This window comes from Pan paniscus, chromosome 13 (genome assembly GCF_029289425.2).
Source record: "Pan paniscus chromosome 13, NHGRI_mPanPan1-v2.0_pri, whole genome shotgun sequence".
NCBI classification, from domain to species: domain Eukaryota; kingdom Metazoa; phylum Chordata; class Mammalia; order Primates; family Hominidae; genus Pan; species Pan paniscus.
The window spans coordinates 66,475,001-66,498,067 of record NC_073262.2 but is presented as its reverse complement, the minus strand read 5'-3'; positions in this window follow the sequence as shown (position 1 = coordinate 66,498,067).

The following is a 23,067-nucleotide window of genomic DNA, read 5'->3' as shown; positions in this document are numbered from 1 at the left end:
GGAAATAGCCTCAAAAGGGCAAATTTAAGAGCTACTGACCTTAAAGAGAATGTAAAGAAAGAGATAGAAATAGAAAGTTTATTTAAAGTGATAATAACAGAGACTTCCCAAACTTAGAGAAAGATACCTATGTCCAAGTACAACAGGATTACAGAACACTGAACAGATTTAACTGAAAGAAGACTACCTCAAATAATTTAATAATCAAACCCCCAAAGGTCCTAAAATCATCAAGAGAAAGCAAACAACATACAATGGAGTGACAATATGTCTGGCAGCAGAATTTTCAGTGGAAACTTTGTAGGCTGGCAGAGATTGGCATGACCTATTTATATTGCTGAAGAGGAAAAAAGGGAAAAAAAAACCTTTTACCCTAGAACAGTATATCTGTTAGTCTTCTAGTCTTTTACCCTAGAACAGTATATCTGTATAGTCTTCAAACATGAAGGAGAAATACTTTCTCAGACAAAGAAAAGCTGAGGGATTTTATCAATACCAGACCTATCATATAAGAAATTCTAAACACAGTATTTCAATCAGAAAGAAAAGGACATTAATGAGCAATAAGTAGTCACCTAAAGGTAGAAAACTCACTGGTAACAGTAGACACACAGAAAAACACAGAATATTATAACACTGTAACTGTAATGTGTAAACAACTCATATCCTAAGTAGAAAAACTAAACAATGAACCAATCAAAAATAATAACTACAATAACTTTTCAAGACATAGTCAGTACAATAAAATATAAATAGAAACAACAACAATATCAAAAGCAGGGGGACAAATTTAAGGCAAAATCTTTTTATTAGTTTTCCTTTTGCTTGTTCATTTGATTATGCAAATAGCATTGTGTTATTAACAAGTTATAGTATTGGATTATAAGGTAGTACTCTCAAGCCTCATGGTAGCCTCAAATCAAAAAATATACAATGGATATCAAAAAAATAAAATCAAGAAACTAAATCATATCATGAGAGATGATATGATTTATGATGATATGATGATATGATTTCCACCTTCCACCTTCACTAGAGGAAGACAGGAAGGAAAGAAGGAAGGAAGAGAAGACCAGAAAACGAATAACAAAATGGCAGTAGTCAGTCCTTACTTATCAGTAATAACATTGAATGTAAATAGACTAAACTATCTTATCAAAAGACATAGCCTGGCTGAATGGATGAATAAACAAGACTCATTGATCTGTTGCCTACAGGAAATGCACTTCACCTATAAAGACACATATAGGCTGAAAATAAAGGGATGGAAAAAGATATTCCATGCCAATGGAAACCAAAAAAGAACAAGAGTAGCTATATTTATAGTGGACAGAATAGATTTCAAGACAAAAATGATAAGACACAAACAATGTCACTATACAATGAAAAAGCAGTCAATTCAGCAGGAAGATATAACAATTTTAAATATACATGCATCCAACAGTGGAGCACCCAGATATATAAAAGAAATATTATTAGAGCTATAGAGAGAGATAGGCCCCAATACAATAATAGCTGGAGACTTCAGCACCCCATTTTAGCATTGGACAGATCTTCCAGACAGAAAATCAACAACAACAAAATAAATAGATTTAATCTGCACTATAAAACAAATGGGTCTAATAGATATTTATAGAACATTTCATCCAAGAGCTACAGAATACACATTATTGTCCTCAGCACATGAATCATTCTCAATGATAGACCATATGTTAGATCACAAAACAAGTCTTGAAACATTCAAAAAATTGAAATGTTATCAAGCATCTTCTGTGACCACAATGGAATAAAACTATTTGTATAGTTATGCAAACTATACAAACATGTGGAAATTAATAAATATGTTCTTGAATAAACCAGAGGATCAATGAAAAAATTAAGAAGGAAATTGAAAAATTTCTAGAAACAAATGATAATAGAAACAAAAGATTCCAAAATTTATGGAATACAGGAAAAGCAGTACTAACAGGGAAGTTTATAATGATAAGCGCCAATATCAAAAAAGAGGAAAAGCTTCAAATGAACAGTCTAGTGATGCATCTTAAAGAACAAGAAAAGCAAGAGCAAACGAAACCCAAAATTAGTAGAAGAAAATAAACTTGGCTGGGCGCGGTGACTCACACCTGTAATCCCAGCACTTTGGGAGGCTGAGGGGGGCGGATCATGAGGAAAAGAGAGCAAGGTCATCCTGGCCAACATGGTGAAACCCTGTCTCTACTAAAAGTACAAAAATTAGCTGGGCATGGTGGCGTGTGCCTGTAGTCCCAGCTACTCAGGAGGCTGAGGCAGGAGAATTGCTTGAATCGGGAGGTATAGGTTGCAGTTAGCTGAGGTCGCACCACTGCACTCCAGCCTGGCAACAGAGTGACACTTCTTCTAAAAAAAAAGAAAGAAAGAAAGAATAAAATAAAATCATAAATGAAAACGGAGACATTACAAACTGATACTGTAGAAGGTCAAAGGCTCATTAGTGGCTACCATGAGCAACTATATGCCAATAAATTGGAAAACCTAGAAGAAATGGACAAATTCCTAGACACATATCATACAACGTACCAAGAATGAACCAGGAAGAAATCCAAAACCTGAAAAGACCAATAATAAGTAATGAGATTGAAGCCATAATAAAAAATCTCCCAGTAAAGAAAAGCTCAGGGCCAAATGGCTTCTCTCCTGAATTCTACCAAATATTTAAAGAACTAATACCAATCCTACTCAAACTACTCCAGAAAATAGAAGAAGAGGGAGTATTTCCAAACTCTTTCTACAAGGCTAGGACTACCCTGATATCAAAACCATACAAAGACACTCAAAAAAAGAAAACTACAGGCCAATATTTCTGATAAATATTGATGTAAAAATCTTCAACAAAATATAAGCAAACTGAATTAAACAATACATTTGAAAGATCATTCATCAGGACGAAGTGGGATTTATCCCTGGGATGCAAGAAGGTCCAACATATGCAAACCAACGTGATACATTGTATCAGCAGAATAAAGGAAAAAAACCATAAGATCATTTAAATTGATGCTGAAAAGCATTTGATAAAATTCAACATCCCTTCATAACAAAAGCCCTCAGAAAACTGTATATAGAAGGAATGTACCTCAACATAATAAAATTAATATGTGACAGATCCACAGCTAATATAATACTGAATGGGGAAAAACTGAAAGCCTTCCCTTTAAGATCTGGAACATGACAAGGATGACAACTGTCATCAGTATTATTCAACATAGTACTGGAAGTCTTAGCTAGAGCAATCAGACCAGAGAACGAAATAAAAGGCATCCAAATTGGAAAGAAGAAGCCAAATTTTCCTTGTTTGCAGATGATATGATCTTATATTTGGAAAACCTTAAAGACTCCACAAGAAAACTGTTAGAACTGATTAACAAATTCAGTAAAGTTGCAGGACACAAAATCAACATACAAAAATCAGTAGCATTTCTACATGCAACAGTGAACAAAGTGAAAAGGAAATTTTAAAAAGTAATCCCATTTACAATAGCCACACAAAAAAATTAAATACCTGGGAAATAACTTAACCAAAGAAGTGAAAAATTTCTACAATGAAAACTAAAAAACACTGATGAAAGAAATAGGACACAAAAAAATGAAAAAATATTCCATGTTTCTGGATTGGAAGAATCAATATTGTTAAAATGTCCATACTATCAAAAGCAATCTACAGATTCAATGCAATCTTTATCAAAATACCAATGACATTCTTCACAGATACAGAAAAAACAATCTTAAAATGCATATGGAACCACAAAAGACCCAAAGCTAATAAGCAAAAAGAACAAAACTAGAGGAATCACATTACTTTACTTCAAGTTATACTACAGAGCTATTGTAACCATGACAGTGTGATGCTGGCATAAAAACAGACACACAGACCATTGAAACAGAATAGAGAACCCAGAAACAAATCTACACACTTACAGTGGACTCATTTTTGACAAAAGTGCCAGGAACATACACTGGGGAAAAGGCAGTCTCTTCAATAAATGGTGCTGGGAAAACTGGATATTCATATGCAGAAGAATGAAATTAGACTCCTGTCTCTTGCCATATATAAAAAGCAAAAAAAAAAAATGGATTAAAGACTTAAATATAAGACCTCAGAGTATAAAACTACTACAAGAAAACATTGGGGAAAATCTACAGGACTTTGGTCTTGGCAAAGATTTCTTGAGCAATAACCCCACAATCAAAGTAAAAATAAACGAATGGGATCACATTGAATTAAGAAGCTTCTGCACAGCAAAGGATACCATCAACAAAATAAAGAGATAACCCACAGAATGGGAGAAAATATTGACAAACTGTCCATCTGACATAGGATTAATTAATAACCAGAATACATAAAGAGTTCAAACAACTCTATAGGAAAAAACAGAATAATCTGATCAATAAATGGGTAAAAGATTTGAATAGACATTTCTCAAAAGAAGACATACAAATGCCAAAGAGGCATATGAAAATGTGCTCAACATCACTGACCATCAGAGAAATGCAAATCAGAACTAAAATGTGATACCATCTCACCCCAGCTAAAATGGCTTACATCCAAAAGACAGTCAATAACAAATGCTGACAAGGATGTGGAGAAAAGCGAACTCTTGTATGATGTTGGTGGAAATGTAAATTAGTACAACCACTATGGAGAACAGTTTGGAGTTTCCACAAAAACTAAAAATTGAGCTACCATATGATCCAACAATCATACTGTTGGGTACATACCCAAAAGAAAGGAAATCAGTATATTGAACAGGTATCTGCAATCCTGTTTGTTGCAGCACTGTTCACAATAGCTAAGATTTGGAAGCAACCTAAGTGTCCATCAACAGATAAATAAATAGATAAAGAAAATGTGGTATATATACACAATGGGGTATTACTCAGCCATAAAAAATAGTGAGATCCATTCATTTGCAACAACATGGATGGAACCAGAGATCATTATATTAAGTGAAATAAGCCAGACACAGAAAGACAAACATTGCATATTCTCACTTATTTGTGAGTTTTAAAAATCAAAACAATTGAGTTCATGGACAGAAAGAATAGAAGGATGGTTACCCCATTCTCCACAATGTGCCTATTTCACATTGCATGGCTGTATCAAAACATCTCATGTACCCCATAAATATATACACCCACTATATACCCACAAAAATTAAAATAAATAAATAATTATAGTGTGGCTGTATCATAAGCAAAATAAATATCTAAAATCTATAGTATGTCGGATGGTGATAATTGCTGTGGAGCTAAATATCGTAGAAAACAGTCATAGTTAATGAAAGTCATTAGTAGTGGAGTGCTACACCCAGTAAGAGTGGCAGACTAAGAGAATTCAGTAGGGGCTCAAGTAGTAAAGGAATGCTTTATAAAGGAAGAAGATTTAGAGTTTGGATTTGAAAAATGAGCAAAATATAGGTAGAAGAAAATGGATAAGAGATTTCAAGAGTCACACTCTTGTGTGGATCATATTAAGTACAAGAGCAGTATGTAAAGGCCACGTGAGGATATGTCTTGCAGGAAGAAATGTTTTGAGTTTAGATTCACTAAAAGGATATCTTAGTTGAAGGAATCTCATAGTTCATCTGATACAACTTTAAAATTCCTGAATTATCTATAGGAGTGAGAAACTTTAGAAGCTCACCATTCCCCAGTGCTCAGGAGGTTACATGAATAAACAAGAAAGAACCAGGATTCACTCTTATTTAGCATCTCAGTTTGTAAACTTTTAAGCTCTCAGTTTATAAGCTTATAAGCTTTTCCCTAAGACTTGGTGTCTAACTTCTCTTTGATATTATCAGTTCTGTTATCTTTATCTACATAGAGTACCCATCTATGTAATAGCTCTTTAAGAATTTGAAGATATATGGGTCTTCTCCTTGCCAGGTTTTCAATGATCAGTTTTTCTCTTCTTCTTCTTTACTTTATTAGCTGTTGCTTGTAAGATTTCCATCCACTCATCTTTTTGCTCATTCTGTGCTGTTCTTGATTGGCCAGATCTCTCATTGCCAAATCCTTCAAACGTCTACAGTACTCTAGAACACTTCATGCCTTCATAAAACAAAGCAATACTATCAGTTGACACACACTCAGAGACTGTGTGTTGTTAATGCTATACATCTATCAGAACAGTGGTATCTATAACTACAATAAGTTTTTGAACATTCACACTATTATCTAATATTGAACTAATAGTCATCTATAACACCATTAATTAGGTGTGTTGCTATGTAGCCACATCTGGCACTTCCATTGCTGAATGTTGTATTTTGCAGTCTGTTGTTCCAGGTTCCCAAGATTTTTATAGACCATGATTCTGACATGAAAAAAATATTTACCATTATATTCAACCTTTTAAAATCTAGAAATACAATAAATATGCTACATATGTTCTCATATAATTCACTGACACACCAAAGCCCTGTACAGAATGCTATAATATGTCATTTTTATCTTCCTCTATGTTGACATTTACTCTTTAGTCATTAAATTTTGAGTACAGTCATTCAAACCGCTATGAGTCTTTATATGTTATTTTAAATCCATATTTTTCTTTTTTTTCCATGGGAATATCATAAGACTTGCTAAATTTGATCTAGATGTGTTACACTTTTAATATTTGCTTGGCTTTCTAATTTAATAAACTTTTTAAAGAAAATTTATGAGGATAGCACAAATTACATTTTTAAAGCCATTCTTTCTTGTAAGAATTCTTACATTGGTCTAATCGTCTATAAAAATATATTTGATCAACTCTACTAGAACTTTTCTTAGTAATGTCAGTGTACTTTTTCTCTTTACTAACATTTTGTCAGGAATTTTTAAAACAAAAATAACCTTTGCTCTTATTTAGTTTTCTGACATTTTTCAGTTTCCATTGAAGTTAAGGAGTAGGTGTTTAGTAAGCTCATTTGCAAGTCATTTTAATATCTTCAAAAGTAACTCTGTAACATTTCTCCTAGAAAATTAGCAAACTTCTCAGAAATAAAAACAAAATTTCCATTAATTTTAGCTCTGATATTAGTAAAGAGGGCAAACCCAATTTCAAAGACTACCTAAAATTTTGGCACATAACATACTGTTGTACCAACTTGTAGGACTATACTAGAAACAGACACAACCTCAGTTCCACAAAAGAGCAATGTACTTTAAATGCAAGTTACTAAAGGAGATTCTGGGAAATTGTTCATATTAACTAAAATGTGTTTTCTTGGCAAAAGGAAGGGTGGAGGCACAAAATGGCCCTAGGACAAACAAGGACTGTGACACTTGTGATGCTACATCATTTCAAAGGTTTAATACTAGGCTAGAAGAAATCTATTCATTTGAACAGGTGAGAGATCAGAGGATAAATATTAGAGGTAAGGAGATACGCAGGAAAGAAGGACATAAATGTACTGGAAGCACCTTTTGCAGTATGGACCTAGAGCTTCGTTGCTTTATGCAGTGCCTGGTTGTGTGCCTAGTGATGGTATACACAGGTGTTGTAAAAAATAATGAGATTAGATATATGTCCCATCAAACAAATGTCCATGAACTTCATGTTTGCTTGATTTTTATTTTCTCTAATAGTACCTTTTATCAGTTCACTCCAAAGTAGAGATGCCATCTAGGAATGAAGGGACTTCTTGCTAGTGGGAAGAGTTCACCATGATAAAAACAAAGGTAAAAATTTCGGGAAAAAGATTAGGTAGAGTCACATGATACATCCAGAATATGATTAGAACACACAGAAAAACTCCATGGATTACTGCTGAACAGAAGTTGTAACAAACATAGAGAATAAACACACACTTCCACTTTCTCCATCCCACAAATAACTAGAAAACTAGAAAATATATAGATAGATAAATAGATAGATATAGGTATATAACTTCTAGACAGAAAGCAATAGGCAGCACAGGGTTGAGATTCCTTAAAGAAGGAAAACAAATTAGACAATCTTTATGATTGCCCCAGCTTACTTCCTGGAGCCAGGTTTCATGCTATAGCACAGGGGGAAAAAACTGAAATAAACTGAAATAAAGCCTGAAAAGTGAAAGGGCAGGAAGTTGGGAAGATAGTAGCCTGAGTTCAGGGAGCTCAAGACATTGAAATTTTATAGGGAAGAGTAGTAAAGCATTAGGAAATAAACAGAAAAAAAACCTGGGGGAACTGCAGGAAAATCTCCTTGAGGCTTTAGTTGACCTATCAATTTTGGGGGAAAAAAAATTTCCTGAGTCTGGGTAAAGACCAATGAAAACCGGTAAAAAGTAGTAGGATGAACAATTTCCAGAGTTCAAACATATGTAGGAATTGTTTTGTTCCAAACAGCCAGAGCAGAAAAATCTTAAAATACAAAATGCAAACTGAAAACAAGACAAAACAAAAGGCAAATTGTAGTTTTCAGAAAGATCACATTTAAGTAGTAGAGCTAAATAAGCTCTCTACAAAAAGCTCTTCTAAACCTGCCGTAACAAAGCTTAAAAGTAAACTTCAAAGGGACAAAGATTTAATCAAGAGTTACATATCTGTATGCCAGAACAAAAGACAACACTCTTAAGATACAGTGCATGACAATGTAAACTTTATCATTTTTAGCATAGAAACCAAAATTACTAGGTATACAAAGAAGCAGAAAAATATGACTAGGAGAAAAAAAAACCACAAACGGATCCCAAATATTAGCCATGATGGAATTAAGAGACCATAGTAGAAAATAGCTCTTACACAGCTTACAAATATTCTCAAAGGCATGAAAACCAACATAAACATACTGAGAAGGAAAATGGAAAGTATATGCTACCTCTAGATAGAAAAAAATCAATATCTGAAGTGAAAAATACACTGAATGGGTTTCAGAGTAGCTTAGATACTAGAAAAGAAAAGGTCAGTGAATTGGAAGACATAGAAATATAACTATTTTTTTAAAAAAGCACTAAAATAGTAGCCAGGAGTGGTGGCTCATGCCTGTAATCCCAGCTCGCTCTTAGGGAGGCAGAGACAGGAGGATAGCATGAGCTCAGGTTTGAGATCTGCCTGGGCAACATAGCAAAACACAAGCTGGAGGCACCACACTACCTGACTTCAAACTATACTACAAGGCTACAGTAACCAAAACAGCATGCTACTGGTACCAAAACAGAGATATAGATCAATGGAACAAAACAGAGCCCTCAGAAATAACACTGTATATCTACAACTATCTGATCTTTGACAAACCTGACAAAAACAAGCAACGGGGAAAGGATTTCCTATTTAGTAAATGGTGCTGGGAAAACTGGCTAGCCATATGTAGAAAGCTGAAACTGGATCCCTTCCTTACACATTATATAAAAATCAATTCAAGATGGATTAAAGACTTAAACGTTAGACCTAAAACCATAAAAACCCTAGAAGAAAACCTAGGCATTACCATTCAGGACATAGGCATGGGCAAGGACTTCATGTCTAAAACACCAAAAGCAATGGCAACAAAAGCCAAAATTGACAAATGGGATCTAATTAAACTAAAGAGCTTCTGCACAGCCAAAGAAACTACCATCAGAGTGAACAGGCAACCTACAAAATGGGAGAAAATTTTCGCAACTTACTCATCTGACAAAGGGCTAATATCCAGAATCTACAATGAACTCAAACAAATTTACAAGAAAAAAACAAACAGCCCCATCAAAAAGTGGGCGAAGGACATGAACAGACACTTCTCTAAAGAAGACATTTATGTAGCAAAAAAACACATGAAAAAATGCTCACCATCACTGACCATCAGAGAAATGCAAATCAAAACCACAATGAGATATCATCTCACACCAGTTAGAATGGCAATCATTAAAAAGTCAGGAAACAACAGGTGCTGGAGAGGATGTGGAGAAATAGGAACACTTTTACACTGTTGGTGGGACTGTAAACTAGTTCAACCATTGTGGAAGTCAGTGTGGTGATTCCTCAGGGATCTAGAACTAGAAATACCATTTGACCCAGCCATCCCATTACTGGGTATATACCCAAAGGATTAGAAATCATGCTGCTATAAAGACACATGCACACGTATGTTTATTGCGGCATTATTCACAATAGCAAAGACTTGGAACCACCCCAAATGTCCAACAATGATAGACTGGATTAAGAAAATGTGGCACATATACACCATGGAATACTATGCAGCCATAAAAAATGATGAGTTCACGTCCTTTGTAGGGACATGGATGAAACTGGAAATCATCATTCTCAGTAAACTATCACAAGAACCAAAAACCAAACACCGCATATTCTCACTCATAGGTGGGAATTGAACAATGAGAACACATGGACACAGGAAGGGGAACATCACACTCTGGGGACTGTTGTGGGGTTGGGGGAGGGGGGAGGGATAGCACTGGGAGATATACCTAATGCTAGATGATGAGTTAGTGGGTGCAGCGCACCAGCATGGCACATGTATGCATATGTAACAAACCTGCAGGTTGTGCACATGTACCCTAAAACTTAAAGTATAATAATAATTAAAGAAATAGAAAAATTAAATTAAATAGAAAGATACACTGAACGAGTTTCAGAGTAGGTTAGATACTAGAAAAGAAAAGGTCAGTGAATTGGAAGACATAGAAATAAAACTATTTTTTTAAAAAAGCACTAAAAATTTAGCCAGAAGTGATGGCTCATGCCTGTAATCCCAGCTCGCTCTTAGGGAGGCAGAGACAGGAGGATAGCATGAGCTCAGGTTTGAGACTTGCCTGGGCAACATAGTGAAAACCTGTTCTTAAAAATAGAGAAATTAAAATTAAAAAGCACAAAAACATAGCCAAAAATAAAGCATTAACAAGTTTTGTGATAATATCAAGGAGTCTAGCATATATATAATTGGACCTCTCAAGAACAGAGGACAGAGATGGAGCTCAAACTTTCAGGAAATAGCTAAAGTTTTTTTTCAAATTTGACAAATACTATAAGCCTACAGATATAAGATTCTCAACCAATCCCAAGAAAAATAAATAAATGGATGATGACAGATAGATAGATAGATAGATAGATAGATAGACAGATAGACCCACACTAATATATGTTATGATTAACATGATGAAAATCATTGATAAAGAGAAAATCTTAAAGGCAGCCAGAGGAAAATAATGCACATTATATAAATAACAAAAATAAGAATTATAGCATACTTCTTAATAGAAAACATACAGGAAAGAAGACAATGGAATGGCACTTTAAATATAAAGTGTCAAATGAAAAAAATATGCCAACCCAGAATTCTAGGCTCAATAAAAACATCTCTCAACAATGAAGGAAAAATAAAAGAGTTTTTTTTCCAGGCAAACAAAAGCTGATAGATTCATTGCCAAATGAACTGTTCTATAGGAAATGTTAAAAGGAATTATTTAAGCAGAAATATGATGATATCAGAAAAGAATTTAGAAATGGTAAATATGTGGGTAAACAGAATTTATCTCAATTTTTAATTTCTTCAAAGTTACCTGATATTTAAAGGATAATAGTAACAGTGCATACTGAGGATTCTAACATTTGAAGAAGTAAAATGTAGGATAGTAGTACAAAAGATGGGAGGCAGATATTGAATAATACAACTATAAAATTCTTACAGTATACATTCAATAATATTGCTTGAATGTAGACTGTGATGAGTTAAACTCTAGAGAAACCACCTACAAAGTCCAAATGGCATAGACAACCAGCCAATAATAGAAATAAAAAATGGAATCATAAAACATACTACTCCAAAAGAAGGCAGGAAAGGAGGGATAAGGAATAAAAACAATTGGGGGAAGTAGGAAACAAATGGTAAGAAAATAAATTTAAACCAATATATCAATAATTACATTAATTGTAAATGACATAACCACTCAAATTAAAAAGTAGAGATTTGTCAAATGTATTTTTAAATCAATATTCTACTATATGCTTTCTAAGAGATAATCAAACTAAAACAAATTTCTCAAACTTTAATTTTGTGTTATTCCAGAATTGTTGAAATTTCTTCAGGTTACTCAATGAATAAATATACTTTCAGGTTAAAATACAAGAGCAGTAAAGGAGGAGGAGGTTCACACTGTTAATTAAAGACAGAGGAAAAACAAGATTCACTAAGTTGTTGAGTAAATAATAATAATACATGCATATATGTGCATTCAATGACAGGAACAGAGGAAAGGTTTAAAAAACAAAAACAAAAAAAGGCACAATGGCTCACACCTATAATCCCAGCACTTTAGGAGGCAGAGACAAGTGGATAGCTAGAGCCCAGGAGTTTGAGACCAGCCTGGACAATATAGAGAGACTCCGTCTCCACTAAAAATTAAAAATTTTTTGGAAAAAATTAGCTGGGCATAGTGGTGCACACCTGTAGTCCCAGTTACTTGGGAGTCTAAGGTGGGAGGATTGCTTGAGCCCAAGAGGTCGAGCCTGCATTGAGTCATGATTGCACCACTGCACTTCAGCCTGGGTTAAAGAATGAGATGGGAAAGGAAAGACAGAAGGGAAGCAGAAGGGAGGGGAGGGGAGGGGAGGTATGAGGCTAAAATAAAAAATTTCCAAGTAAATAGAGCAATATAATAAGCTAAAGATAGACATAAAGGACATATTTAATAATTTTTATTAAAATATTAAGTATGGGTTTTATATTTCAATAAAAATATAGAATAGTATTCATTTGGGGTCATTTCTAATCATTCATCATTGAAATTGAATGTTATTGTAAGCAGAAACTACTTTTCACTTTGAAGGATTTAAAAAATATATGGACTCTACAAAATAATATATAGGATATGAGATGGTAAGAAAATGCATTAAAAGGAAAAGGGAACTAATGTCAAAATGTAAGGATTTCAAAGGACATCAGAAGTAGTAACAAACAATAAACCCAGCAGAAACCTGAACCCATGTTTATCTGAAATGCAAAAAAAAAAAAAAAAAAGAATCTAGAGATAAACAATCAGAAACAAAGTAGATGGTAGGATACACAAAGCAGATCAAACAAATATAAGCATTTTTTACAAAGATAACAGAACACCTGTTATGGAACAAATATACAAAGATACAATCAACAAAATATTCCTGAATTGAAGGAATTCGGTTCGTGGACTGTTCACCTTTCTGGGAGCCAAGTAATATTTAGCAAACATGACTAACACTAAGATATTCTGATGAAGTTTAGGTTTCCAGGAGACTTAGATTTTTTTCTTCAAAATACCAGACAGAAGACAGCGTGAAACAACATCTTCAGAGACCTATAGATATGAACTTTAAGCAAATCTAATGCCTTGGCCTGCTGAGAACATGGTTTGGGAATTTACCCATTTCTCCTGAGCAATAAGTAAGCATTCAGGAATGTTCAGGTCTTGGTGGCATGTACTTGCTCCTGATAAATAGTTGCCTATTCATGTAGCCAGTTTCCAGAGAAGTTAGAAGGAAGCCAGAAGACATTAGACAGACAGACAGACAGACAGACAGACAGAGAGAGAGAGAGAATGAGAATGCAACAGGAAAGGAAATTTCTCAAAGAGTGTCATCAGGTCTCACATTGATAATGTAGTATCATAGGCTGTGAGGCAACATGACAAGGATTAAAGGTGAAAGAAAGAATCTAAACAATGTTAAAACTATAATTTTAGGGGCCAGGCATGGTGGTTCATGTCTATAATCCCAGCACTTTGGGAGACTAAGGCAGGCAGATTGCAAGAGCAGCCTGGTCAACATACGGGAAACCCCATCTCTACCAAAAAAAAAAAAAAAGTTTTTAATTGGCCGAGTGTGGGGACACATGCCTGAAGTCCCAGGTACTCGGTAGGCTAAGACAGGAAGATGGTAAGAGCCCAGGAGTTTGAGGCTGCAGTGAGCTATGATCATGCCACTGCACTCCAGCCTGGGCAACAAAGCAAGATCCCATCTCAACAAACAAACAAAAACAAACAATAACAAATAAGAAACTCTATAATTTTACATATTAAATATCAAAATGTAAATACTTACCTTTTCATGTACCCTTTTAATTAGCTCTTTATATATAACAAGTTCTGTTTAAAAAACGTTTTAATACTGGTTGTTGTTCATTTTCATGTCATTATTTATGGCAGAAGGTATTTCTGACATAGACTTTTGTAAAATGCTGCACAAAATCACAGACGCAAGATGAAAGTTGGTCAGTTAGTAAACTGACTAATCAGGATAGGAAACTGCAACATTTAGGTATTGGAAAGAAAAAGTGATATGCATTTGTAAGAATTTTGGCATTAGCAGCCATTACAGTGTGTGGAAATGTGAGTAGAGATTAGTTATCAAATTTCTTATTTCAAATTTTGGATTGATATGGATATCAAATAATTTCCCTGCATGAAAGCATTTGTCTCGAGCTCTGCTTGTGATGAATCCTAGTGTAATTCAGCATGTTGTTTGTTTTATGTTTTTGTTTTGTTTTGCTTTTTTGTGGGTTTTTTTTTTTTTTTTTTTGGCTGTGCAAGGAGACTAGGATAGCAGCTGCTCCCTTACCCTGGACCCTGGGATAACAAAGACAAGACATACGGAGTGGCATAGAACCCCAGTCAATCCACAACCAACATAAAATGTTTTGGGAAAAGGGAGAGGGGGGACCATATTATTTGTTATGCAGCATCACCTAGAAAAAGCTGCCTGATACATTGTAAAAGATATATGAATACATACATTCATGTTTCTTGTTTTGCTTATTCCAAACCAACTTTTAAAAAGAACTGTTTTGCTATACTTAATATTTTTAACAATTTGAAGTTATTCTGGGCTTTAATCTCCTAGACTTTACTCTGGCAGTTTTGTGCCACTCTTTCATATTCATTCTCTGTCTTAACTTCCACTTATTCTATATGTGCTTTTAAAATCTGAGTTCTTTGGAGCTACTCCGCTAGGCAACTTCACTGGTCTCTTCAATTGTTCCCTCTGTTTATTGCTTACTGGAACCACTTGTGTTGTAGATAAAGTCAAAATTTTATTCTTGAGAGTGTTTCCCAACCAGACTGAATTACCTTCCCCTTAGAGGCTTTGGGCTTGGGACCTTTTCTCTGAAATGATAAGGTCTGCCTTCCTTAGACCTAGAATAGTCACCTGACAATGTGTACACCTTATTTTTTTTTTTTTTTTAAAAAAAAGCAGTGTCTACAGGATGACATGGTCACTTTTTCTCTTCAGTTTTCATAATTTTCACTTATTTAATCAATTATTCATTGTTGATTAAAAGTATATTCAATAAAACGGTTTCCATCATCATTACCTATGTTTTCTGACAGGTATAACCAATGCTTAGCATGGGCTGACAATGAAATTTTTTATTTTTTATTTTATTTTATTTTATTTTTTTTGAGACAGAGTCTTGCTCTGTCACCCAGGCTGGAGTGCAGTGGTGCAATCTTGGCTCACTACAAGCTCCGCTTCCTGGGTTCACGCCATTCTCCTGCCTCAGCCTCCCGAGTAGCTGGGACTACAGGCACCCACCACCACACCTGGCTAATTTTTTGTATTTTTAGTAGAGACGGGGTTTCATCGTGTTAGCCAAGATGGTCTCAATCTCCTGACCTCGTGATCCGCCCGCCTCGGCCACCCAAAGTGCTGGGATTACAGGTGTGAGCCACCACACCCAGCCTTAACAATGAAATTTTTAGCAGATGGATATTCACATAACTGATAGTCAACTTTACCACTAGATGTGACTATTATATTTTGTGATCTGTATTTCTTAGTCTGCACAGTCAGAAATGAGAACTATGGTGGAAAATTATGTTGGTACTAGATCCTTTTTTAATTATTATAGGAATAATATATTAACCAGATGAATTACCATACCTAAAACTTCTGAGTTTTTAGTGTCTTAATAGACTGCTAAAGGCTGAAAGATACACTCATTTAAAAATAACAATGTACTCTTTTTGGGAAAGGGTACTTATCACAATTCTAATTATATATTTTATTTGAAATTGTTTAATCATTATCTCTCTCCTGGATAGCAAGACTGCAGAAGAAGTGCTACATACATCATTTTGTTTTCAATCCAATATTTCTTAAGAATCTAGAACACAGCACTACTTCAAAATATTTATTCACTGGAGTACAGATTCATGTCTGTAACCACTGGCTCTGACAAGGTCATTTTCTTGTCTTTAAAGCGATCACAGGGCAGAGTTCAGGTGAGGACGGAAAATAGAATACACAGACAGTCTTACGTGTGTTACATGCTCCATCCTTGGACCCATAAATGCAGTCATCTTCAACCAAAGCACATTTTCCAAAAGTGAAGAAAGGTTGGCATCTTTTTAGAGTTTCCTCCAGAAGCTAATCCTGAGACAAAGATTCAAATGCAAATAGCTAATTTGGGAGGGAATCTAAGGAAACACCAATGGGTGAGTGAAGAAAGTAGACAGGAAGGGAAGGCAGTCAGTAAGTGGCAACTAATCTAGCAAGTTGCCACTATTGTTAACTAGAACCTAATCTTACTGGGGAAACTGATGATCTCACCTAAGAGAACTTGAAAGTTTATGCTCCATTTCTTATCAGTCATTGATTGAGACAAATTCCTGAGGAAATTAATTCTTCAGCACTTCCACCCTGACCAATGTACAGACAGAAGAAACTCTAGAGACCAGAGGAAGCTCCTCAGGCAGAGACATAGATGCTGGCAGTTAGAAGTTGAGCCATCCTGCACTGAAATGGTAATATGCAAGCAGTCATGTCCTGGGCACCAATCGCATCAACCACAGATGGCTTCTACAAAGCAAAAATGTGATGTAATTGCTTCAGTAAGAGGAATAAAGCCTGGGCAGCAAAATAACATGGGAGGAATCACATGGCCTCTGTCCGCTGAACACCAGAATTAGACCTTTTTTGTCAGAGTATAAAGCAAACGTTAACCCCATTTTTCCTTGGGAGAAATGATGAGTGAATCATTGATCTGAATTTAGATGTTCTTTGGCTAAGGTGTGAAGTGTTCTCTTTAATGACATGAGTTATATTAGGTATCTCTGAGGATGTTGCATTTTATTGGGAGAAGGAGTGGTAAGGAGGAGAATTTGTACCTTTTTTTTAAGGAATTAGACTTCATTGCATTCCCAGTATTAGTCATAGGGAAGGTAAATCCCAAAAAGATATAAAGACTTGGAAGTCCACCTTAAAATTAGGCTGGGGTTCAGAGCTATCTTTCTGAAACTGATGGCAGTAGGCCATGGACACAAAGGACGACTGGCATACTCCAGGCCACTCTTGGTAGAATAGAAATATCTTCTGCAGACCAAGGACTAAATTTAAAATCAGCCCTGTAATGACAAAAGTTATAGCTAGTTGTTTTTAGTGTTTTCTAAGCATCAAAGTACATATGTTATCATACAGTCATGCACTGCATTACGAGGTTTCCCTCAGTGATGGACCGCATATACAATGTCGTCCCATAAGATTATAACACCATATTTTTACTATACTTTTTTACATTTGGATATGTTTAGATACACGCATACTTGTCATTGTGTTACAACTGCCTACAGTACTCGGTACATAACATGTTGTACAGGTTTGTAGCCTACGAGGAATAGGCTATACCATATAGCCCAGGTGTGTAGTGGGCTATACCATCTGGGTTTCTATAAGTACACTCTATTATGTTCACACAAGGGTGAAATCTCCTGTATTAGTTCATTCTCACATTGCTTTAAAGAAATACCTGAGACTGGGCAATTTATAGAGAAAGAGGTTTAATTGGCTCACAGTTCTACAAGCTCTATAAGAAACATGCTGCTGGCAGCTGCCCAGCTTCTGGGGAGGGCTTAGGAAACTTAAAGTCATGGCAGAAGGCAAAAAAGTAGCAGGCGCATCACATGGCCAGAGGAGGAGCAAGGGGGTATTTGGGGTGCCACACATTTTTAAATGATCAGATCTCTCAAGAACTCACTCACTATTGCAAGGAGAGTACCAAGGGGATGGTACTAAACCATTCATAAAAAATCCGGCTCATGATCTAATCACCTCCTGCCAGGCCCTTCCTCCAACATTGGAGATTACAGTTCAACATGAGATTTGAGCGAGGTCACAGATCCAAACCATATCATAACCTAAGGACACATTTCTCAGAGTGTATGCCTGACATTAAGTGACGCATGACTGTATGTAATACTCTCTATATCTTTATAAGGTAAACATTATTTTTATTCCCATTTGTATTCATTTTCTATTATTACAATAAAAAGCTACCACAAGCTTATCCACTTAACTAAAGGTCATGATGTTGCAGGTCTGTAGGTCAGATGGAGAAGGGGAGAATCTGTTTCCTTGCTCATTCACGTAGCTGGCAGAAAGTAGTTCCTCGCAGCTGTAGGACCAAGGTCCCCATTTCCTGAACTGTCAGATAAAGGCACTTGCCAGCTTATTGAGATCATTCATTCTTTGGCTCCAGTCATCTTCCCCACTATGCAAAGCTGGCAACAGTGGGTTAAATCCCACTCACATTTTGAATCTCTCCTGCCTATTTTGCCACTGCCCCTGTCTGACTGACTGTTCTGCCTTCCTCTCCACTTTTAAGGACTCATGTTATTACATTAGTTCCACCCAGACAATTCAGAATCATCTTCCCATTTTCAGGTCCATAACCTCAATTCCATCTGCAAAGTTCTTTTTGCCATTAAACATAACATATTCACAGCATCCAGAGATTAAGGCATGGACATCTTTGAAAGAGGACAAAATTATCCTGCCTAGCACAGTCAACATTCTGGCTGGCAAGGATTCAAGTCTGCCCCAGATGCAAAATATCCAGTGTCTAAAGATTTTTATATCCCAAGAATCTGGAAAACTCTTGACATTCAAGAAATTAATATAAAAGTGAGTTTTTAAAAATCTTTGCTTTGAGTATTGCCTTCCATGAAGCAATCTTCTTACCTCTTAGTAGCATTGGAAGAACATTTTGAGTCACTAGTATATATGTATGAATTAAACAGATTGCTTCCTTTCACGCAAGTGGTCTAGATACTGAGGAGCAATGGGAAACCAGAAAGAAAGGACACTGAATGGAAGCTAATATGAAGGAAAACTATACTCTTTCTGGATTGTTCTAGGACCTACCAGAAATAAAACTGAAGTATTTTTTAATTAACAGAGTTTCAATCTGTGGAACCAATACCGTTTTAGTATAACCTTACTTCATCTCCTGTGATATAGAATATAGAATTCTTCTTCTCTCCCCTAGCAACATTTTTTTCTACTCAGTTGCCCAAACTGCAACCAAATCCTAGTGCTCTTACCCCAAGAAATCAGCTGAATGTGTTCTCTTTCTGTTCTCATTGTCACGCTACTATTAATACTTAGGAATTCACCTGAATTAGTGAAACAGCCTCATAATTGCAGGTTTTCCTCAAATCTCCTTGCTTCTAATTTGCCTCCTACATTATGATCCAAACTGTTTTTCTAAATTATTCATCTGATCATGCCATTCTCTTTCAGAAAATCCTTCAATGTTTCTCCAATTTCCTTAGCAAGAAATTCAAGGGTCTTCCAATCTCATTTCAACTCCACTCTGGCCTAAAATTCCAGTTCCACCACATATTGGCTAACTGACGTGAGGCAATTCTCTGATCTCTAAATACAACTTTTGTATAATATCTATCTAAATGATACAGTATGGGATTATAGCAAGAACATGAGTTGTACCCCAAGCTGCTAGCACCTAGAAAATGCTTAATAAGTTGTAGTTATCAGAGTAACCTTTGTCATCTCATTGCCCCACACTGCTTACTATGCAACCCAGACTCTGAACTGAACCGACACTTTCTGTCCTCAAAAAGATCCACATCTCATGTTTTGTTCATGCAACTCAGATTGTTTTCATGCAAATTCCTTTATTCTGAAGCCTTTTACCCATATTTTGAGCCTGGAAAAATTCTGTTGATCTTTTAAGACACAGCTCAAATTTGCCATCTCTCTGAAAACTGCATGATCTCTCTTGGTCTGATTATTCACTCCCACAATTATGCTCCTATGGCACTTTTTTCAAATCATTAGCATTTGTCACCTGTGTCAAAACTTGTTGCATGAGTATGCAACTTCTCATCTAGATGGTGAGCTTCTTGAGGCCAGGCCTGGTATCTCATTATGGTTTCATCACTGCCAAGTGCAATGCTGGACTTGCTCAGCAAATATTTGTGGAATTGATTGACATAACAGTACCTAAAGACACAGTGTCAATGCTGGCCTGTGTTACTTCTCCCATAGCAAAATTAATCTAATAATCATCTGTAGTATTTATTAGTACTATTATTACAAAGATTACCTTGGTTTCTTTTTCTTGAAGGACAATAGGTCAGATGTTCACCAATTATGGCTTTCCTAGATGCTTCTGCATAATTGAATTCAATATTTTATTCACATTTTTCCCTAAACCAAATGCCTATATTAAAAATGTATTCACATTTTTCCCTAAACCAAATGCCCATATTAAAAATGTATATATGTATATAAATGTGAATAGTGGCATTCTTATGAACAATCCTATGATAAAAAGAAGTTAGATGGCAGAAGGATTTTGGTCAGAAAACACATTTTACAAGGCAGCTTCTAAGGGGTTATTTTAAACAACAGTGAGGGGAAAAATTATTTCAAAGAGATGAAAAATACCTCTCCACTGTCCCTCTAATGGATGTACTTTAAAGAAAGCCAAGGGGAATTTTAAACTCCACATACATTTTATGAACATTCAAATGAATATCTCTGACTAATCTCAAGTGCATTTGAATAAAAAATAGAACAATTTTGATGTTCCAAGTTGAATTATTAAGTAAAAATATTCAGTTATCAGATAGTTAATTAAGTGGAACTGACTGTATTCATTAAAATATTTGTTCCAAACAAATGTATTTAACATTCAGATATTATGCAGAATAGGTGACAATTGCATATCTCCATGGAGATCAATAATGGGATTCAGATCATTGTGTAAAGAGTCTGCAAGTTTAATGCAGAGAGAATGTCATTATTATTTCTCTCTTAATGATGGTCATTATGCGCAAACACTGATTGAATTCCATTTGTTACCTGCATTTGAGCTGAGAGGAATAATTACAATTTAAGTGTCTCCATTAAAATTCATAAAAGAATATGAATGCAAAAATTATACTTGAAACTGACAAAATATACTTTGAGGATATAAATTGTGTTTTCTGATAGGCCTCTTAAAAGTATTAAAAATAGCTTCATTTTAATAAGATGACATATAAAGATCATGTGTTATCCTCACCTTTATGTTAATTTTAATGCTGCAATACACGACTAATAATAAAAAGTAAAGGAATTAACTTCTGAAAAGTAAAATCAATTAAACAATGTGGCAGTTATCACTAGTACTTTTCAGGATTGGGTCATAGTCATCCATTTTTTTAAAAAAATGTTTTTAATTGCTATATGATATTAAAATTATGTTCTATCATTCCATGTATTGGTGATATCTTCCTACCACCTACTACTGTTGGTAGCTAACAGACTCAAGGTTTGGACAGATGTAAATTAAATATGCTATGTTCTATTTCACTCATTTGGCATATATTTCTGTGCACTGTTCAGCATCTATAATTTGAGGTGCTGAGAGTTATTACTTTTCAGACACACCAACCCAAAATTTCCAGTTGCTTAACTTGCATTTTTCCTAGAGTGAAGTGAAACATACTAAGATGTCATATAGGATATCACGGGTCCTTGAAACTTTTGCCTTTTCATGGCCTAAGAGAGTTCTCTAAGCCCGATGAGACAAAGCTGAGTATTTAATGCTACAGAAGCCACAAGAGAAATGAAAGCAGTTGAATTCTGAGGCATTTATGAGGCTCATCAAGTGTTTGGAGAAGCATCTCAGGGGAGACTGGAAGCTTTCTTTCAGTACCAGATACCCTTCTCTAATTCTGGATCAAAAATTAAAATTGCAGTGTCTTAAATTTTAAAGTTTCTATGTTACAAAACTATATGTGCTTTTAAACTACTAATTACAAACAAGGAAGTCATAGAATTTTTAAGTGAGGAAGATCTTATGTATCTCATAATTTACACTTTATTCATTTCACAGATAAGAAACCCAAGGTCTAGAGATGCCCAGAATTAAATGTTTTTAAATCTTAGTGACAGACTTCAAACCAAAACACCATTATCTTGCCATTGACTATAACATTCTTTATAAGTAATATTGTTGGGCATTGCTATCTGTCAATATATTCACTTTTGCATCACTTTCTTCTTCCACAGATGAAATTAAAAAAAAAAAACTTGTTCACTCAACGTACAATTTCTTGAAGGAATATTAAGAATAATTATATTTGTGACTATGCTTATGTGTGTTAAAATGGCTGTAAATTTAAGAAAAATTACCTGTGTTACAATTAAAAAACATAAATTATATTTGTCTGAATGCATGAGTTTTTTAGACGGCCTAATTAGGTATATCCAGAATTTTCTTCAGTTTCCATATTCCCAATTTTGCCACCTGATCACTTTGAGGTAAAATGTGGAGCTTGGAACTATACCGTACAGTATGTACTCACTGGCTATAGCACTTGGCAGTTTTCCGTAAGATTCTGATTCTCTTGAATCAGGAGAAAAGACAAGATTTCTATCAAGCCTTTGTCCTTTCTGAGATACTTAAAACCATTGAAAATAAGGAGGAGGAGGAAAAGGAAGAGGAAGAAAAGAGGTGGTATCGGAAGGGACAAAAAGAAGAGAAAAAAGAAAAAGAAAAATGCAAATATTAGAATTAGAGATTAATTATTTCTTGCTGAACTAGCAGATAGGACAAAATGTTTGCATTGCATTCATCTCTACTTGTGCATTCTCTTTTAGAGACAAGAACCTTGAGCCAGAAACAACCCTCTTTTACCGACTGAGCAAAACATCAAGATAGTATGCTACCCAGTAACTATACATAAAGACTGGTGGAAAATATTCAAATGTAGTCTGATATAAATAACCAATAATTGTACTATCATTTTAAATGGGAAAAGAAAAGACCTTTGCGCCTTTTAAAGAAATGAGTACACTTACCTTAAAGAAGTAGAC